The 6,959-nt window shown below is 44.4% G+C and overlaps 1 protein-coding gene across 1 annotated transcript in view; it reads left to right on the top strand.

Moving 5' to 3' along the window:
- Window positions 1-3,701: 3,701 nt before the first annotated feature.
- acsl4b (acyl-CoA synthetase long chain family member 4b) overlaps window positions 3,702-6,959 on the top strand; it is a 30,351-nt gene continuing 27,093 nt past the window's right edge. Inside the window, exon 1 of the mRNA XM_058382808.1 lies at window positions 3,702-3,842. The gene's annotated coding sequence lies outside the window, so the exon portion shown is untranslated. The remainder of the gene's footprint in view (window positions 3,843-6,959) is intronic.

The following is a 6,959-nucleotide window of genomic DNA, read 5'->3' as shown; positions in this document are numbered from 1 at the left end:
GCATTCTGTAGAGACATCCACCTTCAGGGTCAGAGTATGGCTCGTTATCAGTATAATTCATTAGTTAAACATCAAGCACTAATCTATTAATGATGTAAAACATGAGGCAGGTCAGGGAGTGTAGGGTGTAGTGCAGGGCTGGGCAATTAATTTCTACAGGGAGCCACATAACAAATATGAACTGTGTTGGAGGGCCGAACCAATGATAACTTGAACTTAATTCTGCTCAATATTAATTTTCTCCCATTATACACTGAACAAAATTATAAACGCAACACTTTTGTTTTTGCCCCATTTTTCATGAGCTGAACTCAAAGATCTAAGACTTTTTCCATGTACACAAAAGGCCTATTTCTCTCAAATATTGTTCACAAATCTGTCTAAATCTGTGTTAATGAGCACTTCTCCTTTGCTGAGATAATTGATTCACCTCACAGGCGTGGCATATCAAGATGCTGATTAGACAGCATGATTATTGCACAGGTGTGCCTTAGGCTGACCACAATAAAAGGTCACTCTAAAATGTGCAGTTTTACTGTATTGAGGGGGTCCTGGGGAGTCCGGGGGGGTCTGGGGGGGGTCCAAAAACTAGTCAGTATCTGGTGTGACCACCATTCCCTTACGCAGTGCAACACATCTCCTTCACATAGAGTTGATCAGGTTGTTGATTGTGGCCTGTGGAATGTTGGTCCACTTCTCTTCAATGGCTGTGTGAAGTTGCTGGATATTGGCAGGAACTGGAACACGCTGTCGTATACGCCGATCCAGAGCATCCCAAACATGCTCAATGGGTGACATGTCCGGTGAGTATGCTGGCCATGCAAGAACTGGGATGTTTTCAGCTTCCAGGAATTGTGTATAGATCCTTGCAACATGGGGCCGTGCATTATCATGCTGCAACATGAGGTGATGGTCGTGGATGAATGGCACAACAATGGGCCTCAGGATCTCGTCACGGTATCTCTGTGCATTCAAAATACCATCAATAAAATGCACCTGTGTTCGTTGTCCATAACATACGCCTGCCCATACCATAACCCCACCTCCACCATGGGCCACTCCATCCACAACGTTGACATCAGCAAACCGCTCACCCACACGACACCATACACGCTGTCTGCCATCTGCCCTGTACAGTGAAAAGCGGGATTCATCCGTGAAGAGAACATCTCTCCAAAGTCCCAGATGCCATCGAATGTGAACATTTACCCACTCGAGTCGGTTATGACGACGCACTGCAGTCAGGTCGAGACCCCGATGAGGACGACGAGCATGCAGATGAGCTTCCCTGAGACGGTTTCTGACAGTTTGTGCAGAAATTCTTTGGTTATGCAAACCAATTGTTGCAGCAGCTGTCCGAGTGGCTGGTCTCAGACCATCTTGGAGGTGAAGATGCTGGAGGTGGAGGTCCTGGGCTGGTGTGGTTACACGTGGTCTGTGGTTGTGAGGCCGGTTGGATGTACTGCCAAATTCTCTGAAACACCTTTGGAGACAGCTTATGGTAGAGAAATGAACATTCAATTCACGGGCAGCAGCTCTGGTGGACATTCCTGCAGTCATCATGCCAACTGCACGCTCCCGCAAAACTTGCGACGTCTGTGGCATTGTGCTGTGTGATAAAACTGCACATTTTAGAGTGACCTTTTATTGTGGTCAGCCTAAGGCACACCTGTGCAATAATCATGCTGTCTAATCAGCATCTTGATATGCCACGCCTGTGAGGTGGATGAATTATCTCAGCAAAGGAGAAGTGCTCACTAACACAGATTTAGACAGATTTGTGAACAATATTTGAGAGAAATAGGCCTTTTGTGTACATGGAAAAAGTCTTAGATCTTTGAGTTCAGCTCATGAAAAATGGGGCAAAAACAAAAGTGTTCAGTGTAAAAAGCAATAAATGATATTTTGATTAGCTGCTGCTGGTAACCAGAAGAATAAGGATATTCTGTAAATATTTATGTAAATTTATGAATTGTTGTGTAGGTCAAAGAGGAAAATAATCCTATAGAAGTAATACACAGTTTAAAACAAAAACAATCATTGCATTACTGTTTCATTTTATTTTTAACTTGTTAATCTTCACAAATACTGAAAAGATGTTTTGCATTATGTTAAAGATAAGCAACTGCTCAACTTCATTCAAATCGCAGCTCTCACCCAGAGCCGGTGAAAAATAGTCAAAGTTGACCGCTCTGTTCCTCAGCTGAAGCTCCAGATTTCCCGCGATGTCCTCAACTCTTCTCGTTTCAGTGCGTTGAGAGAGGGGGACGTTCTCAAATGCCCCCTTTTTCTCTGGACATATCAGGGCAGCAGAGTCCACCATATTCTCCTTAATAAACTCTCGGTCAGAAAACGCTTTACTTTTCTAGTGATTTTGTGAGATATGACATGACTTGTCTTGACAGCTGCATCTCTGGGTGTGTGAAGTTTTGTAAAAAGTCCTTGTCGGGTTTGCAGCGTGGCTAGCATAGTCTCCGACTCCTTTGCGCTCTTCATCAGACAAGTTCTTGTATTTCTCCTCGTGTTTGGTCACGTAGTGGCGATTCAGATTGTAATCTGATTCTACACATGCTGTATCGGCATCACACAACTGTCACCTAAATGAGGATGGGTTCCCTTTTGAGTCTGGTTCCTCTCAAGGTTTCTTCCTCTTACCATCTAAGGGAGTTTTTCCTTGCCACAGTCGCCTCAGTCACCTCAGGCTTGCTCACTTGGGATAACATCTAGGACTGTCTGTCTGTCTGTCTGTTTATATGTTTGTTGTTTTCTTATGTTGTATCTCATGTAAAGCTTCTTTGAGACAATACTCTTTGTTAAAAGCGCTATACAAATAAAATTGAATTGATCTTTGAACACAGCGACCTGTGTACCACAAACTAAGCACACGCCTTACCTTGGATTTCTGTAAATAAATATTTTGCAGTCCATGTCTTGTTGAAAACGCGGCATTCGGAATCAACTTTTCTTTTTATAATGGGAGCTGACATTGTTAGGGGTATCTGACCAGCATTAACGTGCAGCATCACCTGTTACTGTTCAGACACACACACACGTCCATACGGAAATAATAAAACTCCAGGCTTTTCCAAATAAAAGAAACACAGGTGTATTGCCTGCACAGAATAAATACTTCTTCATTTATGTTCATGACTGACTTAACGCGGGCCGGACAGGGACGTCCAAAGGGCCGGATGTGGCCCGCGGGCCGTAAAATGACCAGGTCTGCTGTTGGGAGTAGGGAGTAGGGAATAAGGAGTAGGGTGTAGGGATTAGGGAGTTATTTTGTTTTGGGTCAGAGGTCAGTGTCTCCATGACGTTTTCTCTCCTTTGACTAATGTAAGTGGGGAAAGTAAGAACGTCATCCTGTGTGTATAAATGTGATGTTTCTGAGTCAGATGTGAGTAATGTTACTGTGTGTGTGTGTGTGTGTGGACTCTGTGAACCTCTGAGTTTCCAATCTGTCTAAACATGTCTCACCACTAAAACATACAGACAGACGAAAGAAAAAGAATTTCTGAGTAATTACTAGTCTGTCTGTCTGTCTGTCTGTCTGTCTGTCTCTCTCTCTCTCTCTCTCTCTCTGTGTGTGTGTGTGTGCGTGTGTGTGTGTGTCACCAACAAGCTCCTACACCTCTGTAATCTGATCCAAAGGAAATGCATCACTTCCTGTCAGGGCGGAGACTGTAACTGTTCATGAAGAGGAACAGTTAGAGGGAGGAGTGTGTGTGTGTGTGTGTGTTGTGTGTGTGTGTGTGAGGGGAAAGTGGGAGGAGAAAGAGTGATAGAGGAAGAGAAAATCTTTGTCCTGCTGTCAGTATAAAGACTTCTGAGATCGCATGCAGGTAAGAATAAAAACTCTGTGTGTGTGTGTGTGTGTGTGTGTGTGTGTGTTTGGGTGTGTGTTTTGTGTGCGTGTGTGTTTGTGTGTGGACACAGAGGCTTGGTTCATCTACTAAGTTTGAGCATCTATTTGCTATCTCACACCACCATCAGACAGACACACACACACACATCACTGTGTTGTAACAGTTGTAACAGTGTTGTACAGTGTTATGTATAGTGTTATAGTGTTAGTGTGGTGTAGTGTTGTGTAGAGTTGTGTGGTGTTGTGTAGAGTTGTGTAGTGTAGTGTAGTATAGAGTTGTGTGGAGTAGAGTTGTGTAGTGTAGTGTTGTGTGGTGTTGTGTAGAGTTGTGTGGTGTTGTGTAGAGTTGTGTGGTGTAGTGTTGTGTGGTGTTGTGTAGAGTTGTGTGGTGTAGAGTTGTGTGGTGTAGTGTTGTGGTGTTGTGTAGAGTTGTGTGGTGTTGTGTAGAGTTGTGTGGTGTAGAGTTGTGTGGTGTTGTGTAGAGTTGTGTGGTGTAGTGTAGAGTTGTGTGGTGTTGTGTAGAGTTGTGTGGTGTAGTGTTGTGTAGAGTTGTGTAGTGTTGTGTGGTGTAGTGTTGTGTGGTGTTGTGTAGAGTTGTGTAGAGTTGTGTGGTGTTGTGTAGAGTTGTGTGATGTAGAGTTGTGTGGTGTAGTGTTGTGTGGTGTTGTGTAGAGTTGTGTGGTGTTGTGTAGAGTTGTGTGGTGTAGTGTTGTGTGGTGTTGTGTAGAGTTGTGTGGTGTTGTGTAGAGTTGTGTGGTGTAGTGTTGTGTGGTGTTGTGTAGAGTTGTGTGGTGTAGAGTTGTGTGGTGTAGTGTTGTGTGGTGTTGTGTAGAGTTGTGTAGTGTTGTGTGGTGTAGTGTTGTGTGGTGTTGTGTAGAGTTGGGTGGTGATGTGTAGAGTTGTGTAGTGTTGTGTAGTGTAGTGTTGTGTGGTGTGGTGTTGTGTGGTGTTGTGTAGAGTTGTGCAGTGTTGTGTAGTGTTGTGTGGTGTAGTGTTGTGTGGTGTTGTGTAGAGTTCTGTAGAGTTGTGTGGTGTAGAGTTGTGTGGTGTAGTGTTGTGTGGAGTAGTGTAGAGTTGTGTGGTGTTGTGTAGAGTTGTGTGGTGTAGAGTTGTGTGGTGTTGTGTAGAGTAGTGTAGTGTTGTGTGGTGTGTAGAGTTGTGTGGTGTTGTGTAGAGTTGTGTGGTGTTGTGTAGTGTAGTGTTGTGTGGTGTTGTGTAGTGTAGTGTTGTGTGGTGTTGTGTAGAGTTGTGTAGAGTTGTGTAGTGTAGTGTTGTGTGGTGTTGTGTAGTGTAGTGTTGTGTGGTGTTGTGTAGAGTTGTGTAGAGTTATGTGGTGTAGTGTTGTGTGGTGTTGTGTAGAGTTGTGTAGTGTTGTGTAGTGTAGAGTTGTGTGGTGTTGTGTAGGGTTGTGTGATGTAGAGTTGTGTGGTGTAGTGTTGTGTGGTGTTGTGTAGAGTTGTGTGGTGTTGTGTAGAGTTGTGTGGTGTAGAGTTGTGTGGTGTTGTGTAGAGTTGTGTGGTGTAGTGTTGTGTGGTGTTGTGTAGAGTTGTGTGGTGTTGTGTAGAGTTGTGTGGTGTAGTGTTGTGTGGTGTTGTGTAGAGTTGTGTTGTGTAGAGTTGTGTGGTGTTGTGTAGAGTTGTGTGGTGTAGTGTTGTGTGGTGTTGTGTAGAGTTGTGTAGTGTTGTGTTGTGTAGAGTTGTGTGGTGTAGTGTAGAGTTGTGTAGAGTTGTGTAGTGTAGAGTTGTGTGGTGTAGTGTTGTGTGGTGTAGAGTTGTGTAGTGTAGTGTTGTGTGGTGTTGTGTAGAGTTGTGTGGTGTTGTGTAGAGTTGTGTAGTGTTGTGTAGTGTTGTGTAGTGTAGTGTTGTGTGGTGTGGTGTAGTGTTGTGTGGTGTGTAGAGTTGTGTGGTGTTGTGTAGAGTTGTGTAGTGTGGTGTGGTGTTGTGTAGAGTTGTGTGGTGTTGTGTAGAGTTGTGTGGTGTACAGTTGTGTGGTGTTGTGTAGAGTTGTGTAGTGTTGTGTAGTGTGGTGTGGTGTTGTGTAGAGTTGTGTGGTGTTGTGTAGAGTTGTGTGGTGTACAGTTGTGTGGTGTAGAGTTGTGTGGTGTAGAGTTGTGTGGTGTTGTGTAGAGTTGTGTGGTGTAGAGTTGTGTGGTGTTGTGTAGAGTTGTGTGGTGTTGTGTAGAGTTGTGTGGTGTAGTGTTGTGTGGTGTGGTGTAGAGTTGTGTGGTGTAGAGTTGTGTGGTGTAGTGTTGTGTGGTGTTGTGTAGAGTTATGTGGTGTAGTGTTGTGTGGTGTAGAATTGTGTGGTGTAGTGTTGTGTGGTGTAGAGTTGTGTGGTGTTGTGTAGAGTTGTGTGGTGTAGTGTTGTGTGGTGTAGTGTTGTGTGGTGTAGAGTTGTGTGGTGTTGTGTAGAGTTGTGTGGTGTTGTGTAGTGTTGTGTGGTGTAGTGTTGTGTGGTGTTGTGTAAAGTTGTGTGGTGTTGTGTAGAGTTGTGTGGTGTAGTGTTGTGTGGTGTTGTGTAGAGTTGTGTGGTGTAGTGTTGTGTGGTGTTGTGTAGAGTTGTGTGTGTAGTGTGTGTTTGTGTAGTGTGTGTGTGTGCTGCAGTGTGTGTTTGTGTAGTGTGTGTGTGTGCTGCAGTGTGTGTGTAGTGTGTGTTTGTGTAGTGTGTGTGTGTGCTGCAGTGTGTGTTTGTGTAGTGTGTGTGTGTGTGTGCTGCAGTGTGTGTAGTGTGTGTTTGTGTAGTGTGTGTGTGTGCTGCAGTGTGTGTTTGTGTAGTGTGTGTGTGTGTGCTGCAGTGTGTGTAGTGTGTGTTTGTGTAGTGTGTGTGTGTGCTGCAGTGTGTGTTTGTGTATTGTGTGTGTGTGTGCTGCAGTGTGTGTGTAGTGTGTGTTTGTGTAGTGTGTGTGTGTGCTGCAGTGTGTGTTTGTGTAGTGTGTGTGTGTGTGCTGCAGTGTGTGTGTAGTGTGTGTTTGTGTAGTGTGTGTGTGTGCTGCAGTGTGTGTTTGTGTAGTGTGTGTGTGTGCTGCAGTGTGTGTTTGTGTATTGTGTGTGTGTGCTGCAGTGTGTGTGTAGTGTGTGTTTGTGTAGTGTGTGTG

This window comes from Hemibagrus wyckioides, linkage group LG28 (genome assembly GCF_019097595.1).
Source record: "Hemibagrus wyckioides isolate EC202008001 linkage group LG28, SWU_Hwy_1.0, whole genome shotgun sequence".
Classification (NCBI taxonomy): Eukaryota; Metazoa; Chordata; class Actinopteri; order Siluriformes; family Bagridae; genus Hemibagrus; species Hemibagrus wyckioides.
This window is presented reverse-complemented; position numbering and strand designations above follow the sequence as displayed.